Source organism: Vigna unguiculata, chromosome 9 (genome assembly GCF_037176805.1).
Source record: "Vigna unguiculata cultivar grain cowpea cultivar isolate G323 ecotype 2 chromosome 9, ASM3717680v1, whole genome shotgun sequence".
NCBI classification, from domain to species: domain Eukaryota; kingdom Viridiplantae; phylum Streptophyta; class Magnoliopsida; order Fabales; family Fabaceae; genus Vigna; species Vigna unguiculata.
The window spans coordinates 9,031,410-9,041,895 of record NC_140800.1 but is presented as its reverse complement, the minus strand read 5'-3'; positions in this window follow the sequence as shown (position 1 = coordinate 9,041,895).

Genomic DNA, 10,486 nt, shown 5'->3' with positions numbered 1-10,486 from the left:
AAAAAAAAATGAAAATGATGACACAAAATTATTCTTGTAACAAACAACAATACATTATGTTTTTTTATCTTTTTTTTTTAATCTTTTCTCATCTAATAAGTTTGGTATAAGAGAGGTAAAATGGTACAATGCATTATGTTTTTACCTAACCTCTTAAAAATATCAAGAAAATTGGCATTGTAACATGATCAAGACAAGTTGTATGGTAACATCTCAACTTATTCTCTATCTAAATAGATAAATTGAAAAAAGGCTACTTATAATATTAAACATTATTTAATTAAATTTTAATTTATTTGTGATACAAATTTGGATTATTATTTAATATTTAATATTTATAATATTTCAAACAAAATATATATATATATATATATATATATATATATATAATTTTAAAATAAATATAATTATTATTCATATTTTTACTAAATTTAACATAAATAATATAATATAATATAAATATAATTCAATATATATATATATATATATATATATATATATTAAATTAAATTTCTTTTAAGGAGTCGTGACTCCCATATGTCATAACAATGGTCCTCCTGTGTAAACATGTTCTACATGAAATTGTAGTTAATATCAATTTAAAGTTCTATATAGTTTATACCTTTCATTGTTCTTACATTAACTATGTTTGGACGAATAATTTAATGATTATGCACCAACTAAGTATTAAGATTGTAATGGACATTGTCAAATAAGGTATTCAAATAAAAATTTATGAAAACTATAAATATGTAAGGATTTTGAAAGTATTAATTATACATATATTATTTTATCAATAACTCGTCTAATTAAATTGTTAGAGTGATTTTATGGACTCGTCTAAATTTAAGTGTTAGAGTCTTTTAGTGAGTTCAGTTGTTGGTACTGGTATGACGTATTAAGAATCCAAGTGTGAATCTAAATTACACATTAAGTAGATATGTGAAAGTTGAACACTTTATAAGGTAGAAGATCTATTATCTTAAAGTTTTGGATTATGGATAGTTTCAATCCCTTGTGTGGACTGGACTTTGGTTCGTTATCGTTGAATCTCCCTAATGATTTTTTCCTTCAAAAGATTTCATCACAAAGTGATGATAAGCTTGAAATTTAAAGATTTAATGCTTCTTCCAATCTTAATATGCTATATTAATAATTATGCAACTATGGAATATATTGACATTATGTTTGTTCTTGAGTTTGATTTGGATTGTAACTTGTGTGCTTAATCACTACAAGAAAATGTTAAATTACCAACATAATTTTACTAATGAAAGAAATTTCTTAGATAAAATAGAATTTACTAACATATTTTAGGATTTTAATTACTAACGAATTTAAGATTTTTAACATTCATCAATAAATTTGTTGGTAAAATATATTGGTAAAGGGAGGAAGGCAGAAAACACTCTGATATGCACACTATGTGATTGTATAAATGTTTATGAGAGTATTATTATTGAATCAAGAAACTCACATTAGAAAAGAAACAACTCTTATGTAGAGTGTTGTCTCATAACATACTAACAGAAAACTGAACTAAAATTGTAATTGTCTTATACTTGAATTAATACAACATTCCCCCTTAATTCAAGTATTAACACTAATAATTCCTATCTCATCTCTTAACATCTTAAACCTCTCCTTCTTCAAAGGTTTGGTTAGGAAATCAGCCAATTGCATCTGAGTAGGGCAATAAATAAGCTTCAACTTCCCATTACTGACTTGTTTCTCAGGAAGTGAAATATAGTCTTTATGAGCTTGCTCCTTCCAGGTGATACATTATTATTGGCTAGATTTATAGCTGACTTGTTGTCTACAAGCAATTGAATAAGTTTCTCAATCTTAACACCTATTTCACTCATTATAGAATCCAAACATACAACTTGACATGCAATACTTTACCTTGCTATATATCTAGCCTTACAACTAGACAATGCCACCATATATTGCTTCTTACTCTACCAAGAAATTGCTCCCATGAACATAAACACACAACCAGTGGTGCTTCTTTTGTCAAGGTTATCATTGCATCAGTCTGCATTAGAATAACCCAACAACTTGTTCTGCACATGACCAAATTTAGGAAACAAAATTGCAAAATCCAAAGTTCCCTTTATATACCTTAACACCTTCTTTGCAGCCAACACATGTTTCTTTTGTGGTTGCTACAATTTTCTGGTGTAGTAACCTTTACCTTTGATGGAGTTGCTACAATGTTACATTCTCTCATATCAAAATTTTCTAGCATTTCTGCAACATACTTCTTCTGATGTAGTACCAAGTTTTTCTCATTTTCCACAAACTTCATCCCAAGAAAATACTTCAATCTGCCAAGATTAGTCATCTCAAATTCAATCATCAAAAGCTTATTAAATTGTTCAATCTCTTTGATATTGCACTCTATGATGAGCAAATCATCAACATATGTACACATTAATAACATATTAGCCTTGTCGTGAAGTCTCACACACTCCATGTTTACTGAGCATTTTTTAAAACTCATGTTCCAGCATGAATGCATCTATTCGCTTGTTCCAAGCTCTTGGGTCTTATTTTTGGCCATACAAAGCCTTTTTCAGCCTATAAACCATCTCTTCACTTCCTTCTATCATAAACCCAAGTGGTTGTGTGACATAAACCTCTTCCTTAAGAGCCACCAACCTTTTGGATTCATCTTTAGTTGGAACACCACCTCAAATCAATTGGTGTTTTATTCAGTGGCAACTCAATCAATTTCCAGGTCTAGGTTTTGACAATTGAATGTAATTCTTCCAACATGGCAACCTTCCATAGATCATGCTTCGTAGCTTCTTCATTATTCATTTGCTCAACCTCAATCAATAATGCAAAATGGACCAAATCACCTTCACTAGTCACTGCATTAATAGGATAAACCTCAAAGTCTACTAAAAACCTTTGTGTTCTTTATTAGAAGTGGGCTTTAAGCCTAACTCAACCCCACAAAACGGCTTGGTTCTCTCATGAAAAGTGGGATTCTTGGCAATGTGAATAGCAGAATTGTTGTCACAAAAGGCAGTGTAGGGAGTGGGAACAGAAAAATGCAAATCCTGAAAAAGGTATTGAATCCATTGTAGTTCACATGCCAGGGATGCCAAGGCGCGATACTCAGCCTCAGAAGAAGACCGTGAAACAGTGGTTTGTTTCTTAGACTTCCAAGCAACCAAAGAGGTGCCTAAGAAAACACAATATCCAGAAACAGAGCGTCGGGTAGTGGCACATGTTGCCCAATCAGAATCAGAAAACGCCTGAATTTTAAAAGAGGTGTTGGATTTATACAAAATGCCATATCCAGGAGCATTTTTCAAGTACCGAATGATCCGTAAAGCTTGCTGCATATGTGGTTCACGCGAAGAAGAAACAAACTGGCTAAGTTGTTGGACAGCAAAACTAATATTAGGCTTGGTGTTAGTCAAGTAAAGTAATCGTCTAATCAGATGCCGAAAGGAAGAAGGATCTGGTAGAAGAGCTCCCTCGTCGACATGAAGTTTGATAGAAGGATTAGATGGTGTTGGTGCAGGTTTACATCCAAGCATCTCTGTCTCTGAAATGAGGTCCAAACAATATTTCCTTTGATTCAAAATTAATCCATCAAGAGAACGAGAAACTTCAAGGCCCAAAAAATACTTGATAGGGCCAAGATCTTTAATATGAAATCTAGAATGAAGATGAGCTTTTACATCATTAATTTCAGCAATGCTATTGCCAATGAGAACCACATCATCGACATAAACCAATAAAGCAGTAATATCAGAGGCAGATTTCTTCACAAAGAGAGAGTGATCAACAGAGCTTTGTGTGTAACCAAGAAGAAGTAGATCTGAAGTTAATTTTTGATTCCAATTATGACTGACTTGTTTCAAACCATATAGAGACTTGTTAAGCTTATAAACAAGATTTGGCTGGGGAAGTGAAAGACAAGGTGAAGGCTTCATATAGATCTCTTCATGTAAGTCTCCATGGAGGAAAGCATTGTCAACATCCAATTGATGAATAAACCAATCACTAGCAGAGGCCAAGGCTAAAAAGATGCGGGCAATAGTAAGTTTAACAACAGCAGAGAAAGTTTCGAAATAATCAATCCCCTCGATTTGAGTAAAACCCTTAGCCACCAATTGTGCTTTAAACCTATCGACTGTGCCATCTGGTTTATGTTTGAGTTTGTAAACCCAGCGACAACCAATTGGCTTGATGTCAGAAGGAGGAGGAACTAATGTCCAAGTCTGGTTTCTGTCAAGAGCATGTAAATCAGCATCCATAGCCTGTTTCCAGCAGTCATGTTGAGCAGCTTCTTTAAAGGAGAAAGGTTCAGCTTGGGCAGAAATATTATGACAAAAAGCAGTATGGTCAGAAGAACAATTATCATAAGAAACAAAAGAATGCATTGGATAAGGTGTGGAAAAAGTAGAGCATGAAGTGGAAGCAACATCACAATAATATTGATCTAAGTATCGAGGTATGTTTTTCACTCTATGAGATGTTCTAAGATCAAGATCAGTAACTTCAGCATTATCAAAAACAATACTAGTAACAGGGTCCGTAGTAAGGTCAGTGACATGTGAAACAGGTAAAGCTGAAAAATCATACATGCTAATATCACAATTATGAGAATCATCAATTGAAGCAATAGAGTTATCAGAAGGCAAAGAGAATGAGTAAGGAAAAATATTTTCATGAAAGATAACATTTCGAGTCACAAAAATAGACTTGGAGTGAAGATCATACAAAACATATCCCTTTGTTCCAGATTTACAACCAAGGAAAACACATTTTAAGCTTCGAGAATCCAATTTAGTTCTTCCAGTATTGGCAGAACTAGCGTAAGCCAGACAACCAAAAACTTTTAGATTAGAAAAATTGGGTTTAGTAGAATAGACCAATTCATAAGGAGATTGATTACTGAGAAAAGGAGTGGGTAACCTATTAATTAGATGAACAACCAATTTAAGGGAATAGGACCAGAAAATGTTGGGTATTTTTGCTTGAAAAAGAAGAGCACGACACACATTAAGAAGATGTTGATGCTTCCTCTCAACAATCTCGTTTTGTTGAGGAGTTGCAATACAAGAAGTTTCATGAAAAATACCCTTGCTATTATAAAAATCATTAAGAAGAAACTCTTTGCCATTATCAGAACGTATTTTCTTAAGCTTGCAAGAAAACTGATTTTCTGTCAAAATAATAAAATCTTGAAGAAGATATCTAACTTCTGTTTTATTTTTAAGAAAAAGAATCCAAGTAAATCTACTATAATCATCAACTATAGTCAAGAAATACTTGTATCCATCAATGGAACAGACGAAAATCGGGTCCCAAATATCAACATGGATAAGTTCAAAAAATTGAAGAGATTTACTCGTGCTGGAAGAATATTTCAGGCATTTTTGTTTCGTAAAAGCACAAGCATCACAAGCAATAATAGAAGGAGAAAAAATATCAGAATGATCAGAAACAAGTAGCTGTAAAATTTTATCAGATGGATGACCAAGTTTCATATGCCATAAGTTACAAGGACTAACATTATTAATGAGAGTAGAATGTGGTAAAGAAATATTTGTGTTAGATATACTCAAGTTACGTCTGTCTTGAGAACTATCTAAGAGATAAAATAGGCCTTGATGTTTCCTAACTGTTCCAATTGTCTGGAAGGTATCTGTCTACACAATAAGACAAGTATTTTAGGAGAAAACCATAAGAAAATTAGTAGAATTAAGCAATTTTGGAATAGAAGATGAGTTGAACAGAAAATTCAGGGACAAAAAGAGTGTTGTGAAGGATAAGATTGCCCAAGACAATGGTACCCGAGAATTTAGCAATGACAGAGTTTTGGTTGGGTAATTGTATAGAAATAGGAGAAATAGGTTTGAGATTTTGAAATAAAGATTTAAAAGGACAAATATGGTCAGTAGCACCACTATCTAAAATTCAAGAAGAAAAGGGAAAAACAAAACCTGTGGGTTTGGTAGTACATTGATGAATAACAGTAGCTGTGGAAGAAGAATCATTGGGAGACTACTGAACAAGGCGAGAAGAGCTTCATACTGCTCTCTAGAGAAACCAAACTGAGCTTCAGCTTTGTTATCCTTCTCGGCACGAAGATCGGCAGTAGAGGAGACGATATCAACCATACTAGCATGAGCAAAGGGCTTCGAAGGAGGAGGTTGGACTTTAGTGTGTAGGTTAGAGCCTTGAGGCACACCATGCTTAATCCAACAAGAATCAGAGGTATGATTGGTTCGGTGACAATGGTCAAAATATCTAGGATTGCGGCCACCAAACCAAGGAAAGTGGCCTCGTCCACGATTGCTAGAGAAACCACCGCGAAAATTTTTACCATGAGATTGGCCATGGTAGGAAATCAACAACAAAGGAAAAAAAATGCGGGAGGCGATTTAAATCTGATACCATGTTAGAAGCCGGTTTTGTGGGGTTGAGTTAGGCTTAAAGCCCACTTCTAACATGGTATCAGAGCCAGGTTAGCGTCTATCCTAGCGAGATTTCTTGAACATTTTGTTCCACCCGATATCGGGCCGCTAACGGACCATCCACTAATTTCTTGTCCCACGCACGAGATGAATATACCTCGGCGTGAGGGGGTGTGTTGGAAGTCCCACATCGACTAAAGATAAGGCCAATTCATAGTATATAAGTGAGGTGCAAACCTCACCTTACAAGCCGGTTTTGTGGGGTTGAGTTAGACTTAAAGCCCACTTCTAACATTCTTCGTTACATGAGAGCTCTTTATAATGTCAAATACTAAATGGATATACATGAGTAGTTGATATCGTTATTTTATTATCTATTTGCTAATGAGACATGTACGAATATCATGATATCTGACCCAAAGATACCCGCTACAAGCTAATAATTTTTAGTAAATTTTATTCAAAAAATTTTTCTTTTAAATTCACGTGATCAAAATAAAATTATTAATGAAAACAATATTAACCATGGTATAATCATTTAATATTTGACTTCATATATTTATGTATTTTTGGTTATACATATTAAATTGAAGTTATTTTTATAGAAGATTAATTTGTTAAAATCTCTATTTTGGAACAATTAATTTAAATTTATTTTCTAAAAAGATCAAATTAATTGTCATTAATATTTTATGGAGTAATTTGATTTGAGTTTTACTTAAAAAAATATTTTTTTTATTTGTATTTATATTTTAATTATTTTCTAAATAATTTTATTTAAAAATTGTAAAACTTAAAATATAAAAGTATTCGTAAATATCTATAGTACTGCAGATATAAAAAGAATATGGGAGTATTTTTTAGCGAATATCTGGTAAATAATGGGATAAATAACAGACAATTATTTAATAAAAAATAATTATTTGGTTGTTGAAATATAGTAAATTCTTAATATATTTTTTTGGACAAGGACAATGTAAGTAATATTAGGGTTAGAGTGAAATTGATACAATAGCATATAATTTTTTCCTTTACCCACATGTCCATGCTACCGCGCCTGCCCCATGTTTATGTTTTTTTGTTTTATTTTGTTTTACTGTTTGTGTAGTAAACGCAGTTGTGTAGAAGAGAATCGTGTAAAAGTATTTGTCCTATTCAAGGACATTGTATTTTAATATAATTTCCAAGTATATTCTGAATTTACTTTTTACATTTCATATTTTGACTTTGATCATTAATTTTGGGTTAGTTTATCGCCTCAAACTCGAAGTTAAATTAAAACAAGTTATTTATAATTTTTATGACCAGACCATTACTCTTCTTCCAATCTTGAAGTTTTATGTCGTAGTTATCTAACGGTTAGGGTTAATTTTCTGACTTTATTGACTTGTTTGATTTCGATGTTCTCTTTCTCTATATATTATTTGCATGGTAAGATTTTTAACTTATATTAATTAATTATAAACATGTTGTATTTTTTAAAATGGTAATTGAAAAAGTAATATTGTGTAACGTTTGGAAAACATTAAATGAAATTGGACTTTTCAAAATCCTTAGATAAAGAGGAACATAATAAAGATAAATCAGGCTGTAGGAAATGGTGTAATATTACAAAGGGTGACTCAACACCTATCGGAGCTTAGTTTGAAAGGTTGGTTTGTTTATTTCATTTTCATTCGTATTTAAATGGATTAAATTTAATATAGGTCATTGGTTTAATTGCATTTTTAACTTAAAATTTAAATTTATATAAACTAAACAGTTTCATAGACCTTCTAATGTTTGGGAATTGATGGGAAACAAGAAGTCAAAGATAGAAGAATGGGATCAAGGATAAAGTTCGAAAATTATGTAATTATATTAATAAATATTTTATTAAGTTTTGATGATTTTTTTAAATGGTTAATTAAAGAGATATTACATAAATAAATGTGATTTAAGTCTAGACATCATTTTCAATTTAAAACTTTAAATCAATTTATGAGTTTTTCTACTTTATATGATATTTAACTTTGTTATTTCTATCTTAAGACTTAGACTCACACTTGTATTATTTTCAAAAATCTTCACCTCAAGATAGAGTCATTGTATATGAGTATATTTTTCTCGAGTGTATGTAGAAATTTACTTCTATCGTCGTTATTGTGGTTGTGAAATTATAGTGTTATGTTATTCTTGTCATAATGGTCTAAGTTTGTCACCAAGACAAACTATCGTTTCGGATACCATTTTATGAATCTATTTTTTTTTGTTTAATTAGTCAGATGATACTCACTTTTGTTCAGATGTGTTAGTTTGGTACTCACTTTTATAATAAATTTCATTTGAGTCCCAACTTTTGAAAAGTGTCTAAACTTTTCAGAAAAAAAATATTAATGTCATTAACTTTATTCATGACTTTTACTACTAAATTTTAATATAAATATCAATACTTAATTTTGTAAGTTATTTTAAATATTAATACCGTTAACGATATTAATAATTTTTTTCTGAAAGATGTAATGCCCAGTTTTCATGCCCTAAAGCTTTAAGGGCTGCCCTTGAGCTATTGGGCCGAAGGGTTGGCCCAAAAGATAAAGCCACCCAAGTCTGACCTAATTTCACACTTTCAGATTTTTGCTACCTTGGTGCTTAGAGCCGCAGCCGTTTTCCCTGTTAGGGTTCCGCTGTACTTTCAGTTCGCATTCAGCTTGGCCCCGTCCTTAGCTCATGTAAGTGCTCTCCGACTCGTAGTTTCCCTCTTTGGTCTGTTTTCGTAGTTGTTGCCAGGGTTCCGTAATGACCCACTCTTACTCACTATTTTCCAGCTCTGAGTCTGTTCCTAGAAGCTGTTTGTGCTCCACTGTTTGGGTGTCAAAGTTTCCAGCTAGCTTTGTCCAGGTAAGGGAAGCTAGACCTTACTCTGTTGTTGGGTCTTTTCTGTTTGAGTAGTTGTATCTGTCATGGGATGTATTGTATGTGTTGTGAATCTGCGGAGTATATGATTTTTGGGCTGTTTGGATCTATTGTGAATCTGTGCACGAGAGAACAGTGGCGAGCACAGGTTTTCTCGCCCAAGCGAGCACATCTCGCCTATGTGAGACTATCGGGAGCTCGCTTGGGTTTTTCTGCGCGAGGTGTCACCTGGGCGACACATTCCTTTTGTTTGAGCGAGCCACGTTCTCGCTCAGGCGAGGAGGACTCGCCTAAGCGAGAGGGCGCAAGAAGCCATTGTTCCCCTTTTCGAGCCCTCGCCTAGGCGAAGATGGGCTCTCCTGAGCGAGAGTCCCTCGCCTGAGCGAGACCCTTCAGCCTGAGCGAGGTGCTGGGCGAGGCAGTGCACTGTGTGATTGTTTTCTTGACTTGAATGGTAAATGTTTTGCTTGGATTTAAGTATTGTGATGAGAGTATGAGATAAATGAGTATGCATATGTGAAGTAAGTCATGAGTTGTGAATAATGGGTTGATATGAACCTAGCATGAGATTTTAATGAAATGGTTGGCATTAAAGAGGCATAATAATGAGATGCGATGGGGATCCTTTGTACATTGAAAGGTTATGATGAGTTGGAAGGAGTTGGACCTGGAACATAAAAGTTATTGGCTTTAAAGGTGGGCAAAATGAATGTGTACTTGCATGGTGAATGTTATTTGGCTGTGTGATTATGTTGGTCCGTGTCAGTGCGTAATTCCTTGGGGTCTCTAGGTGAGACTTTCAGGGTTGTGCTTCAGTAGTCGGGACGTAATTTCATGACCCCTGTTAGTGGGTGACTATGGTGGTGCCTCATCTGTATAACTAGGTAAGGATTCAATGTAAGGTTGCATCCTGACACTCTAAGGAGTCAGTTAGTCTCACCTAGAGCAGACTGACTCTTGCGGTGAGAGTAGCAGGAGGCCTAAAATTCATTAAGGGCTAACCTTGTGGTGAGGGAAAATGATTCATCGTAACACTTGTAACACATAGCTCGGGGGTGAGCAGAGGTATCCACCACAAGTGCAAGCATCCGCTGAATCCAACCAGGTTATATGTATCCGGATGAGTCAAGTAGTGTCTTAGTGTA